A 13,307-nucleotide genomic window follows, 5' to 3' on the forward strand; every position below is an offset into this window, starting at 1 on the left:
AAGGCATAGTGTGGTGAAAACAAATTAGGGGCAAGAACTGATCAGGACTTGGACTGACTCCCCAAAACCAAAACCAGTAAAACAAAACAAGACTCCAGACCTTTTAATTCTCCATTTAGATTTGGCTTAAACTCATAGGTTCGGAGAAGATCACTTCAAACCATGGAATCCGCTCTATGACATTCTATATTGCATGATACCAATCCATGTAAAAACTTGTTTGGAGCCAAGCTATGTGAAAGTCGCTCAGTTGTGTCAGACTCTGTGATCTCATGGACTGTGGCTCGTCAAGCTCCCTGTCCATAGAATTCTTCAGGCCAGAATACTGGAGTGGGTAGACGTTCCTTCCTCCAGGGTATCTTCCCAACCCAGGGATCGAACCCAGGTCACCCGCATTGCAGGCAGATTACTGTCTGACCCATCAGGGACCAGGCTGTGTGTGTATATATATATATATATATATATATATGTATGTAGGTAGGTAGGTATGTATACACATATATACACAAATATACAGTACTCAATTTGTTCATATTTTTGTTTTTAAGGTCCTTTATGTTCCTGGAGAATCTCTTGGACAGAGGAACCTGGCGGGCTACAATTTATAGGGTTTCAAAAGTCGGACATAACTGAAAGCACCTTAGCATGCACGCTAAGTTATGAGGATTTTTGTGGAAAGTCTGAGATGCCAAGAAGAATTGTAATTAGGAGGTAAAACATCAAGGACCTGGCAAGGGACCTAAGCTGGAAGACTCAGAAGAAGGGAGTGGCAGGACAGCAGTGTAGGATTTGAGCTTGTCCTGAGCGGGAGGGAGGAGGTTTTCCTATTTACCTCTGCATATGAAATCTATCTCCCCTCAATGATTTCTGGAAAACACATCAAGTATTGGGTTGACAAGTATAGAGGTTTCCATCCTCAACACTCAACAAAAATGAAACCTGTAACAATGCAAAAAATCTAGCATGCAATCTGAGAACATCATGAGAATTTTCCAAAGAAGGCTAGTTAATACACAAAATTGAAAGGAATTTCACAAGTATTATTGTTAATTCAGTAACAGTACTGAATAATATATGTAACAACAAAGAAATATACATATACAAATATTCAACAATATACATAAAACATATCAAATTATTATTTTTTATTTAGAAATAATTGATATACTAGTTTCAGGATTTCAACACAATGATTTGATATTTGTATATTGTGAAATGATCACCACAATAAGTTTAATTAACCAAACATTGTTATAAAAATTTTTCTTGTGATGATAACTTTTAAGATTCACTTTCTTTGTACTAAAATCTAAAGCTGGAAAAAAATGAGCATATTAAAAAAAACCCCAAAGCTTCCATATTTGTACCATCCTTTCATAAGAAAATCTTTAAAATCATCCATATTCTTTCATAAAAACAATGTCAACAAGCTAATAACTATGTAATGCAACATAGATGCATTTTTCATAACCCAAGCTATGTTAATTATAAAGAGAAATGCTAGGAAAGCTTTAAATTTGAGGGAAAGATAAATATTTTGTGATTTCTGATTTATTTAATTTAAAATCCATGTATAATATGTTTAATGCTTTTGATATTTGATTTAAAAAGCACATATAAACCTCAGATAATTATTTATTTCACTTATTTAGCCCAAATGTAGGATTCAAAGAAAACAATTCAGCATTTTTGTATACCATATTTTTTATTAATTAAAAATCAATGGATGATATTAAGGTGTAAAAAGTAGTGAAAGTGATTTATTTTTCCCATTGTTATTCCTTCCCCTGTTTTACAGTTACACTACTCCCCACGTCCCCATCCTAAAAACACAAAAATCACTTGTTTCTATTTTTCTTTATGGTTCATTACTTTTTAGTTTTTATACTTAACATTTTGCTCCACCTATCATTTATTTTGATATGTCACATGAGACTTTAATTTTTTTTTTTTTTTTTGCTATTTTTTACTGAAATATGGACCTCCCTCACAACTCAGTCGGTAAAGAATCTGCCTGCAATGCAGGAGACCTGGGTTCAATATTAGGGTTGGGAAGATCCCCTGGAGAAGGAAATGGCAATCCACTCCAGTATTCTTGCCTGGAGAATCCCATGGACAGAGGAGCCTGGTGGGCTACAGTTCACGTGGTCGCAAGAGTTGGACACGACTTAGCGACTAGACCACCACCACCATTGAAATACAGGGGTTTCCCTGGTGGTTCAGTGGTAAAGAATCTGCTTTCAGTGCAGGAGATGCAGGAGAGGTGTGTCTGAACCCTGGGTCAGGAAGATCCCCTGGAGGAGGGCACAGCAACCCACTCCAGTATTCTTGCCTGCAGAATCCCATGGACAGAGAAGCCTGGTGGGCTACAGTCCACGGGGTTGCATAGAGTAGGACATGACTGAAGCGACTGACCACACATGCACTCACTGAAACATCATTGCTTTAATGTTGTGTTAGTTTCTGCTGTACAGTGTTGTGAACCAGTCATATGTATACATATATCCCCTCCCTCTTGAGCTTCTTCCCCACCCCCCCATCCCACCCCACTAGGTCACTACAGAACACCAAGCTGACTTCCTGTGCTATACAGCAGTTTCCCACTAGCTATCTATCTGAACCTATTTGCAGAGCAGGAATGGAGGTGGAGACATAGAGAACAGGCTTGTGGACCCAATGGGAGAAGAGAGGGGCATGAATTGAGACAGCGGCATTGACACCTTGATTCTTAGAAATGATTAATCAATTGCCCAGCTCCACTGCTTTGTGATGCCTCCTAACACATTTGCTAATTCTTACATATAATTAAGTCTAGATCCTAGACTACCTATGTTTCATTAATTTTTATGTTTACTCTTTGCAATAATACCATTTGCATTACTGTTGTATAATGCTATGTTTCAACACCTTATAATGAAGGAAATTCTCCAACCAAATATAATCCCCACTTCTTCAAAAGCATTCTCAGTTACTTTTGCTCACATTCTTGGATCTATATGAGCTTTCACTCATTTGTCAAAGCAAAAAAATCCTGGTGGCATTTGATTGGATAGATCATATTTTAAAAACTTCATAATATATTGTGATATTTAGTAATTATTCAGAAACACATCATTTTACTTTTTGTTATTATTTTATATCTCAGTAAAGTTTTATAATTTTCCCTATATGGGTCCTGAGTTTTTTTAATAAAAGTTTTTCTCAGGAATTTTAGGTTTTCATAAGATTTTTAAAATATTTACTAACAGGTTATTTACATTATATGAAATAACAATTGATCTTTCTTCCTGATTTGCCTATTAGTTCTAATAGTTCTCTGTTTGATTGCCTTGGGATTTCTAATCAGACAGTTTAAGAAGGCAAACAATCATGATTTTAGTCTCTTTCTTTCCAATAATTATTAATTCATTCAGTGTGTATCTAAAGAGTATCTCCTGAGATACTCCTGAGATACTCAAGGAACAGTACTAGACAATAGGAAAACAAATATAAATAACACACACAAAAATTCCCACTTTGGTGGAGCTTACATTCTAGTAGGGGATAAAAACAACAAATAAACATAAGAAATATAGCATTTGAAAAGGTGATAAATCCAAAGGAAAAGCAGAGTAGAATAAGGGAGACAAGGAAGGCAAGAAGTAGAAGGTTTCACAATTTTAAATAAGGTGGTCTGTGTAGACCTCTCTGAGGAAAGGCTTGATGAAAGCGGGGAAATGAGCCATGCATATATCTGAGAGAGGAGTGTTCAAGGCAAACAGAACATGCAGCGCAAAGCCTTAAGGAGGAGTGTTTTGGGCCATGGTTAGATGGAAGTGAGCATAGCACATATGATGGTGCTAGGCCACTTATTTATGTTTCATATTTTATTGCATTGGCCAGGGATTGAAGAACAATATAAAGGTGAAAATGGGCCTCCTTAATTTGTGACAGTTTTAATAAGAATACCTTTATGCTTTAATCTGATCATGTTTTAAAAATTAGGTCAATTCACCATTCACAGAATAGCAAATCATATGATTATCTTAAAGCTGAAGAAAAGTCATATGAAAATATGTAATACCCTTCATGAAATTCAGAAAAACTTTCAGGAAACTAGGAGTAGAAAGAAACTTTCTCAATCTAAGCATCTATTAAAAACTTACAACTAACATCACATTTAATGGCAAAACACTAAATGTTTTTCCCCTAAAGATTAAAGATTAGAAATAGGCTAGGATGTTAACTCTCATAACCTCTTTCAATGTTGCATTAAAGGTTTTAGAGCAATAAGTCCAAACAGAAAAACAAAGGAAGGAAGGAAGAGGCATATTGTTCAGAGAAGACGTAAAACTATGAGTTGTTTTTTTTTTTTCAGATGACTTGAGCATGTGCATAGAAAATCCAATAAAATCCACAAAATATTAATAGAACTAATGAGAAAATTTAGCAAGGTTGCAGATATACACTCACTATATACAATTTAAAAAATTGTTTTTCTATATACTAGCAATAAAGAATTGGAAAATAAATTTTAAGAAACAATACCATTTATAATAGCACCAAAAAGATCAACTAGTTAAGGAAACTACAAATTTACAAAATACTACGGGAGGACAGTGCTGTTGCTGCTGCTGCTAAGTCGCTTCAGCCGTGTCTGACTCTATGCAACCCCATAGATGGCAGCCCACCAGGCTCCCCCATCTGTGGGATTCTCCAGGCAAGAACACCGGAGTGGGTTGCCGTTTCCTTCTCAGAAGACTAAATACATATTGGGTCTTTTTCGTATAATTCAATACTGTTAAGATGTTATTTCTCCAAAAATTGATCTACAGATCCAACATAATAGATAAACACAATGGGTAACACAAGGTTATACTGAACAAAAGAGGTCAAATATATATACTGAAGCAATGCTGTCCTCTTTCCCTTGCCAGAGCAGTGTCAGAGGAAGCTAGTTAAAAGGTTTAAATAAAATCCACAGTCTGTAACACTTAAAATGTTCAGATTTCAATTGAAAAGTCATATATTATCTGAAGGACAAGGAAAACCACAATTAGAATTTTAAAAAGAATCAACAGATACCAATACTAATTGACAGAGATATTAGAATTATATGACAAAAATTTTAAAGCAGTCATCATAAATATTTTGATGAGCAATTACAAAATGCTGGAAACAAATGGAAAAAAAGAAGTTTGTAGCAAAGAAATAAAGGTATGAAGAAGAACCAAATGAACCTATGAGATTACAACAAAATTCTAACATTCATGTCATTAGAATCCAGATAGAGAGGAGAAAGAGGGTAGGCTGATAATGTACTCAAAGAAATAATGGCTGAAACTTCCCCAAGGTGGCAAAAGATGTATACCTACAGATTCAAGAAGCCAAACAAATTCTGAAAATAAACTCAAAGAAATACAAACCAAGACACATGATGGCCAAACTTCTGAAAACCAAAAACAAACAAAAATCACAGAAGCAGCAAGAAAACAACTTGTATATAGAAGGAAAACAACTCAAAGAGGAGTGGATTTTCACCAGACACTATGAAGGCTAGACCACGGGGTCACAAAGAGTCGGACATGACTGAGCAACTGAACTGAACTGATGAAGGCTAGAAGGATGTAGCACAGTTTTCAAATAACACTCCCCCTCCAAAAAAAAAGAATCGTCAATCCAACATTCTATATCAATGAAAATATTCTTCATAAATGATGGGACATTCAAGACATTCTCAGATTAATGAAAACTATGAGAATTTGACACTGGTAGGCTTACCCTTAAAAATGGCTAAAGAAAGTTCTCTTAACAGACAGGAAAAATAAAAGAAGAAAGCTTAAAACATTAGGAAAGAAGAGTAACAGGCAGTAAAAATATAAATAATTCAATGCCAGTTTCCTCTTGAGTTTTCTAAATAATGCTTCACATTTCAAACAAGAATTATAAGACTGTCTGATGTGATTGCAAATGTAGGTGTAGGAAATATTCAAGACAATTAGAAATGAAAGAAGGTAAAGGGAAGTAAAGGAAGGTAAGGTTTTGATACTTCACTCAAACTGATAAAATGTCTCAAACTGATAAATTATGTACATGCAATATACCTAGTAAGTAAGTGAAGTCGTTCAGTCGTGTCTGACTCTTTGCGACCCCATGGACTGTAGCCTGGCTTCTGGTCCATGGGATTCTCCAGGCAAGAATACTGAAGTGGGTTACCATTTCCTTCACTACATAAGCTGTACAAAGAGATATACTCTTAAAATTCTAAAAATTGTTCAAATAATCCACAGGAAGGTTAGAAGAATAAAGCAGAGATATGAAAATAGAACATACAGAAGACAAAAATGGCTGACTTAGCTCTTTGCTGTTCAGTTACTCAGTTGTGTCCGACTCTGTGACCCCATGGACTGCAGCACACCAGGCTTCCCTGTCCTTCATCATCTCCTGGAACTTGCTCAAACTCATGTCCATCGATTTGGTGATGTCATCCAACCATCTCATCCTCTGTCATCCCCTTCTTCTGCCTTCAATCTTTCTCAGCATCAAGGTGTTTTCCAATGAGTCAGTTCTTCACATCAGGTGGCCAGAGTATTGGAGTTTCAGCTTCAGCATCAGTCCTTCCAATGAATATCCAGGACTGATTTCTTTTAGGATGGACTGGTTTGATCTCCTTGCGGTTCAAGGGACTCTCAAGAGCCTTCTCCAACACCACAGTTCAAAAGCATCAATTCTTTCGGGCTCAGCCTTCTTTACGGTTCAACTCTCAAATCCACACATGACTAGACTACTGGAAAAACCACAGCTTTGACTATATGGATCTTTGTTGGCAAAGTAATGTCTCTGCTTTTTAATATGCTGTTTAAGTTTGTCATTGCTTTTCTCCCAAGGAGCAAGCATGTTTTAATTTCATGGCTACAGTCACCATCTGATTTTGGACTTAGCTCTAAAATATCAATAATTACATTAACCACAAGTGATCTAAATACATTAGTTAAAATTCAGAGATTGAAGTGGTTAAAAAAAATCTAACAGAATTTTATGTTTTCAACAAAAAACTCATGTCAAACATAATGACATAGGTAGATTGGAAATAAGATGATAGAAAATGTAGCATGGAAACCTTAGTCAAAACAAAACAGGAGTAGTTATATTAATGTCAGACAGACTTCAGAGCAATGATAGCTACCAGAGAGCACGAGAGACATTACAAAATGCTAAAAGGGACAATCCACTCAGAAGACCCAGCAATCCTAAATAATTAAGCACCAACCCATAGAGCTGTAAAATACTTGAAGAAAAATTATAAAGGGAAAGCGACCTTGGGGGAAATTAACAAGATGGCGCCATTCAGGGTCCTGCCCCAAGCTCTCGCCGTCCTCTTGCCCCACGTTCTGTAAACAATGAAATCACTTATAGCCCTGCACACGCCCGTCTGGAGGTACTTGCTTGGTCAAGGGCTACTTTGTGAGGTACCCCTGTAAGAGCTTCACCATGAAAGCCCTCGCTGCTGCTGCACTGGGGCTACCCTGGAGCGGCCTCATGATTATGTTATATGAGGTTATGTTATGGTTATGTTATGCTACTGCTATGGCTGCTGCATCAGCCGGGAGAGACGCTCTATTACGGCTGCTGAGCCAACCGGGAGAGACGCTCTATTACGGCCGCTGAGCCAACCGGGAGAGACGCTCTATTACGGCCGCTGTGCCAGCCAGGAGAGAAGAAATGTGTCTGCAGTTCTTACGGCTCCTCCCATCCTCCCATCTTCTTCCGGCCTCTTAGCTTGCGCCTTCTCTACCCTGGGTTCCGCGAACACTGAACAAGAAGATAATCAGCGCTGTGAGCAGGATCAGCTATACAACGGGCGTAGTCAGAAGGATGAACAGCAATACGCTGACAAATCAACAAATATGATTGGGGATTTAGACTCCCTTCTTTTCAGGGACTGGTAGAACAAGTACATATAAAACCAGGATGGACACAGAAGAACTCAAAAATACCATCAACCAACAGCATTTGATCGATATTTATAGAACATCCAACAACAGCAAAATACACATTCTTTTCAAGTGCCCACATAACATACTAACACACGTTTAACAGTATATCCTGGGCCATAAAACAAACCTGTCAATTGAAAAGAAACCTTGAAATTATGCAGTGTTCTCTGACCACAATGGAATAAAACCTGAAATTAATAATAGAACGGTAACAGGAAAAGCTTAAAATACCTGGACACCAAACAACATACTTCTGAGTAGTCACTGAGTTAAAGGGAAGTCTCAGGGAAATGGAAAAATACAGAGAAATGAATGAAAATAAAAATATCAAAAATTTTAGAACACAGCTAAAGTAGTGCTAAGAAGGAAAATTATAGCATTAAAAAGCTTAGATTGAAAAAGAGGAAAAGCCACAAATAAATAATGTAAGCTTTCACCTCAAGAACACAGAATAAGAGCAATAGCCCCATGAGCTCAAAGCAAATTGAAGGAAGAAAATAATAAAGATTAAAACAGAAATCAATGACATTGAGACAGAAAAAGCAGTAGAGAAAATTGATGTTACAAGAAGCTGGTTCTTTGAAAAGATCAATAAAATTGGCAATCCTCTAGTAAGACTGACCAAAAAAGAGAAAAGACACAGATTACCAATATCAAGAATGAAGTGGGGGATATTACTACAGACCCTGAAGACATATAAGAAATAATAAGGGAATACTGCAAACGACTGTACACTCATAAATTTAACAACTTAGATTGAAACAGTCAATCCCTTGGAGAACACAGACTACCACAACTCACACCAGATGAAATTGATTATCTGAGTAGTCCTATAACTAAGAAAATTCAACTGATAATTTTAAAACTTCAAAACAAAACAAAACTCTCCTGACTCAGATGGTTTCCCTGGAAAGTTCTGCCAAAAATTAGAAGAAGATTTAACACCAATTTTATACAATCTCTTCCAGAAAAAGAAGATGGTGGAACATTTTTCAATTCATTTTATTTATTTTTTTCAATTTATTTTATTAAGCTAGGATTATCCTAGTACCAAAATCAGACAAAGACAGCACACGTACACATGGGCACACACACATACACACAGAAAACTACAGACCTATATCCCTTATAAATAGAGACACAAACATCCATAACTGATATTACCAAATAGAATTCAGAAATGGATGAAAAGAATTGTATACTATAATCAAGTTGGTTGGTTCAATATGTTAAGAATAAACACAATCTACTATACAACAGGTTTAAAAAGAAAAATCATACTACCGTATCAATAGATTCAGAAAAGCATTAAAAAATCAACACTCATGATAATATGGGGTTGCACAGAGTCGGACACGACTGAAGCAATGCAGCAGCAGCAGCAGCAGCATGATAAAAAACACTCAAAAACAAGAATAGAGGAGAACTTTTTCAACTTGGTAAACATTATCTATAAAAATCTTACAGATAATTTTAAACTTGGTGACAGACTAAACTCTCTCTTAGATCAGGAACAAAGCAAGGATATTTACTGTCACCACTCACTCTTATTCACCATAGTATTATATAAGTTTTCAAAGTTTTCATTTTTCTGGGACAAATGTATACAAGCATGTACATATCTGAAAGTAATAAAAATATCTTTAAAAATAAATGAATGCTCATCTCAGATGACACCATTTATGGTAAGTCCTCCTAGACCTGCCTACTTTAGACAAGCGTGCTCAGTGTTTCTCTCAGTCACAGCTCTTGTCACTGTTATAGTTGTCTGTTTATTCTTCTTCCCACCTTCAGTCCTAATAGACTATGGTGCAATGCCCAGCACGTTGACCTCATATAGAACTTTTATCATAAGAGTTGGCTAGGTGACAACACAAGCTGAAGTTAAAAAGGGAATTGTCATCAGACCCTCACTATCATGAACTTTGGAGGGCAAACTCATCTCATTGCCACTGACTTTAGAATCAGTTGATGAGGCTCTGAATCCTGATTTTCTTTCAATGTGGGTACCAATCTGGGAGTCTCTGCTCCATCATTTCTTTCTTCAGCCACTTCTGTGAGAGTTGGAAGAAGCACACTGTACCCTCCAGATTCCCCATTTTTAAAGGTACTTCTTGCTTAGCATTATTCCTTTTACTAGAGTTACTTTCAGTTTCTCATAGCTTATCATCTCATTGACATCTGCACAGGTCTCCTCCAGGCTCGCTCATCTAATAGTCCAATTAACACAGTGCAGTGGGAAGCAGACTGGGTCCTTCCTTGCTTCACAGTCTGAATCCAAGGCTGACTATCAATTCCAATGCTTCCCATGAGTTCAATTCAATTATAAAAAGATATATATTATGTGGCAACACACTGTCACTGAGTCCTATGAGGCTTATTTGTCTCTCATGCAAATAGAAACTCTGCAAACTCTCAGAGTTTTATTTGGATTCTCTTCTTACTATACATGTTATCTCAGTGCATGAGAAAAAGGATTTATTTATAGCAATATCACTGGAAAGAAAGAGCATCCTTTAGCAACTGGGAGCTGTCTGCATCATGATTAGGTAGTGAAAATGAAGTCGCTCAGTCGTGCCTGACTCTTTGCGATCCCATGGACAGTAGCCGGCACCAAGCTCCTCTGTCCATGAGATTCTCAAGGCAAGAGTACTGGAGTGGGTTGCCATTTCCTTCTCCAGGGAATCTTCCCAACCCAGGGATCGAACCCAGGTCTCTCACATTGTAGACAGACACTTTACCGTCTGAACCACCAGGGAAGTCCTGCCTAGTGAAAGTGAAAGTGAAGTCGCTCAGTTATGTCCGACTCTTTGCAAGACCATGGACTGTAGCTTACCAGGCTCTGAGGAGCCTCTCAGTCCATGGAATTTTCCAGGCAAGAGTATTGGAGTGGGTTGCCATTTCCTTCTCCAGGGGATCTTCCCAACCCAGTGATCAAACCCGGGTCTCCTGCACTGCAGGCAGACGCTTCACCATCTGAGCCACCAGGGGAGCCCAAGAATGGAGAATTAGTAATTATTAATAGCTGTAGTAGAGTATACTAGGCTAACAGCGAGGGTTGGGGAGTCAGAAAGTCTAGTTTAGAATCAAGTTTTCAACATGTATTAGTAGGTAATCTTGGGCAAATTATTTAATCTCTTGGGGGCTTAGTTTTGCTGCTTGTCAAATGTGGATATTAACATCTACCTCAGAGGATTTCATGAGATTAAAAAAACTCAAGATCCTGTCACACAGTAAATACTCACTAAATGGCCATAGAGATAATGACAGTCACTTGTTTCTGAACTCAGCCTTATAGTAATCGGGCACTGCAGTAACATACCAGGATCCCTGGTACAAGGTATTGCATCCTCCTGAACAGCAAAGATTGGAGACAGCCACCTTTGGAAATAGAATTCAATAGCCTAAGATCTAGCGCTCATATATGATGAAGTGATTAAGAGTTAAGTCAAAGCCCAAAGGGCCATGTCACCCCTCCTCAAATTAAGTGCCATATTTTAAAATCAGAAAATGGACTTGAGTAGTGCCTTCACAGACCACTATATAATTCATAAGATGATTAAAAACAAGGTACAGAGTCACTGGCCCTCACAACATAAATCCCACAGGTTATTTCAGCTTTGAGAACACAATGAAAATATGTTTGGGAAATACAACAGAAGAAATTTCTGACAACTATAGTTGTCCCTCTGTATCGGTGGGTTCTGCATTTGCAGATTCAATTAACTGCGAATCAAAAAAAATATTTCAATTCCAAAAAGTTTCAAAAAGCAAACCCTGAATTTGCTGTGAACCAGCAATTATTTATATACCAGAGTGGGTAGCCATTCCCCTCTCCAGGGTATCTTCCTGACCTAGGGATCAAACCTGGGCCACCTGCATTGCAGGCAGATTCCTTACCATCTGAGTCACTAGGGAAGCCCATTTATATAACACTTACATTGTATTTACAACTACTTTCATAGCATTTATATTGTATTAGGTATTATAAGTAATCTAGAGATGATGCAAAGTACAAGGGAGGATGCACATAAGTGGGTAATATACAAATTCTATTCCATTTTATATAAGGAACTTAGAGCACCCATGGATTTTAGTATCTCAAGGGATCCCTCAAGGATACCAAGGGACAACTGTATAATAATTTCTTTTACTAGTAAAAAAAAAAAATGGTAATCCCTATTATTCCCCAAAGCTCTAAGAAGTTTTTAGTACTTTTATTTCCTAAAAATGAATTTCACAAACTTGAAAAAAATATGCAGCAAGATTTATGAAAATCCTGAGGTACCATATTTTATTTTCTAGCATATCAAGATCATCAAAGGAGCCAAAGAAGAAAAATCCTGCTCTGTCCCTGTAACCACTGTTTCCTTCCTAGAAAGGCAAACCCACCTCTTTTCTGTGCCATCAAAGAAATGGCTTGCCATATGAAAGCTAATAGCTTCCATTTCTGCCACTCATCTTGATTTAATATTTCAGAGAACATAAGAGTGTGATATACTAAAGTGGACAATGAAGGCTTTGGTAGAAATATCCTGGGAAAGCTGTGGGTTATCATTAATACAAAAGATGAGAAAGCAATAACACGTATCTCATGAAAATGTGTGCTATGGCAACATGGGTGCACTGTGAGCCTTGGTCAGAGTTGGCTTGGGTGCTAGATGTGCTGAAGCTGCAAGAGCTCTGCTGGCTGCATTGGTAATGGCGCCTAGCATCGCTAGGCTTCACTGTCCTGGGTGAATGAATCATCCAGATGAGTATTAATGGTGGAGGTAAGAAGGGGTGTAGAGCAGGGGAGCTGGAAATTTCTGAGTTTGGGAAAGCAGAGAAGTTCCTCAGAGACACATGGCCATTACCAGTGAGAAGAGAGGCCCTGGAAGAGGCGAGGGCCACAACTGGGAAGTGATGGATATTGCTGATAACTCATACTTCCTTCACATTTCTGCCCAGGGCCAGCCCTATTGCCTCAAGTTGAAACAGCAGAAGAGCAACTCATGGTAGAGTCATGGTACCATGGTGTTTTAAAACAAATTCACATAATCTTTGACATTCTTCCAACAAATGGTAGAAACTAATTCCTCTTCCTTTGAATATGCGTATGCTTTATTGGCTTGCTTCTAGTAAAAAAAACCTGTGATGATGCAAGATTTCTGAGACTAGGTTGAAAACGCAATGGAGTATCCACTTGGTATGTATTTGCTCTCTTGCTCCCTCGCTCTCTCCCGACCCCTCTCCCTCTCTTACTATGCCTCTGTCTCCTGAGTACTCTGAGCTGACATGTAGGAAGCCTGACAACTCTGATGCCACCATACTGGAGAAAAGTGAAAGTGA

General features: G+C 37.7%; 1 protein-coding gene across 1 annotated transcript in view; it reads right to left on the bottom strand.

Annotated features, from left to right (window-relative positions):
• Nucleotides 1-13,307, bottom strand: part of DDAH1 (dimethylarginine dimethylaminohydrolase 1) — a 154,297-nt gene that overhangs the window by 105,453 nt on the left and 35,537 nt on the right. The window lies entirely within an intron of this gene.

The sequence above is a fragment of the Capra hircus genome, chromosome 3 (genome assembly GCF_001704415.2).
Source record: "Capra hircus breed San Clemente chromosome 3, ASM170441v1, whole genome shotgun sequence".
Lineage (NCBI taxonomy): Eukaryota > Metazoa > Chordata > Mammalia > Artiodactyla > Bovidae > Capra > Capra hircus.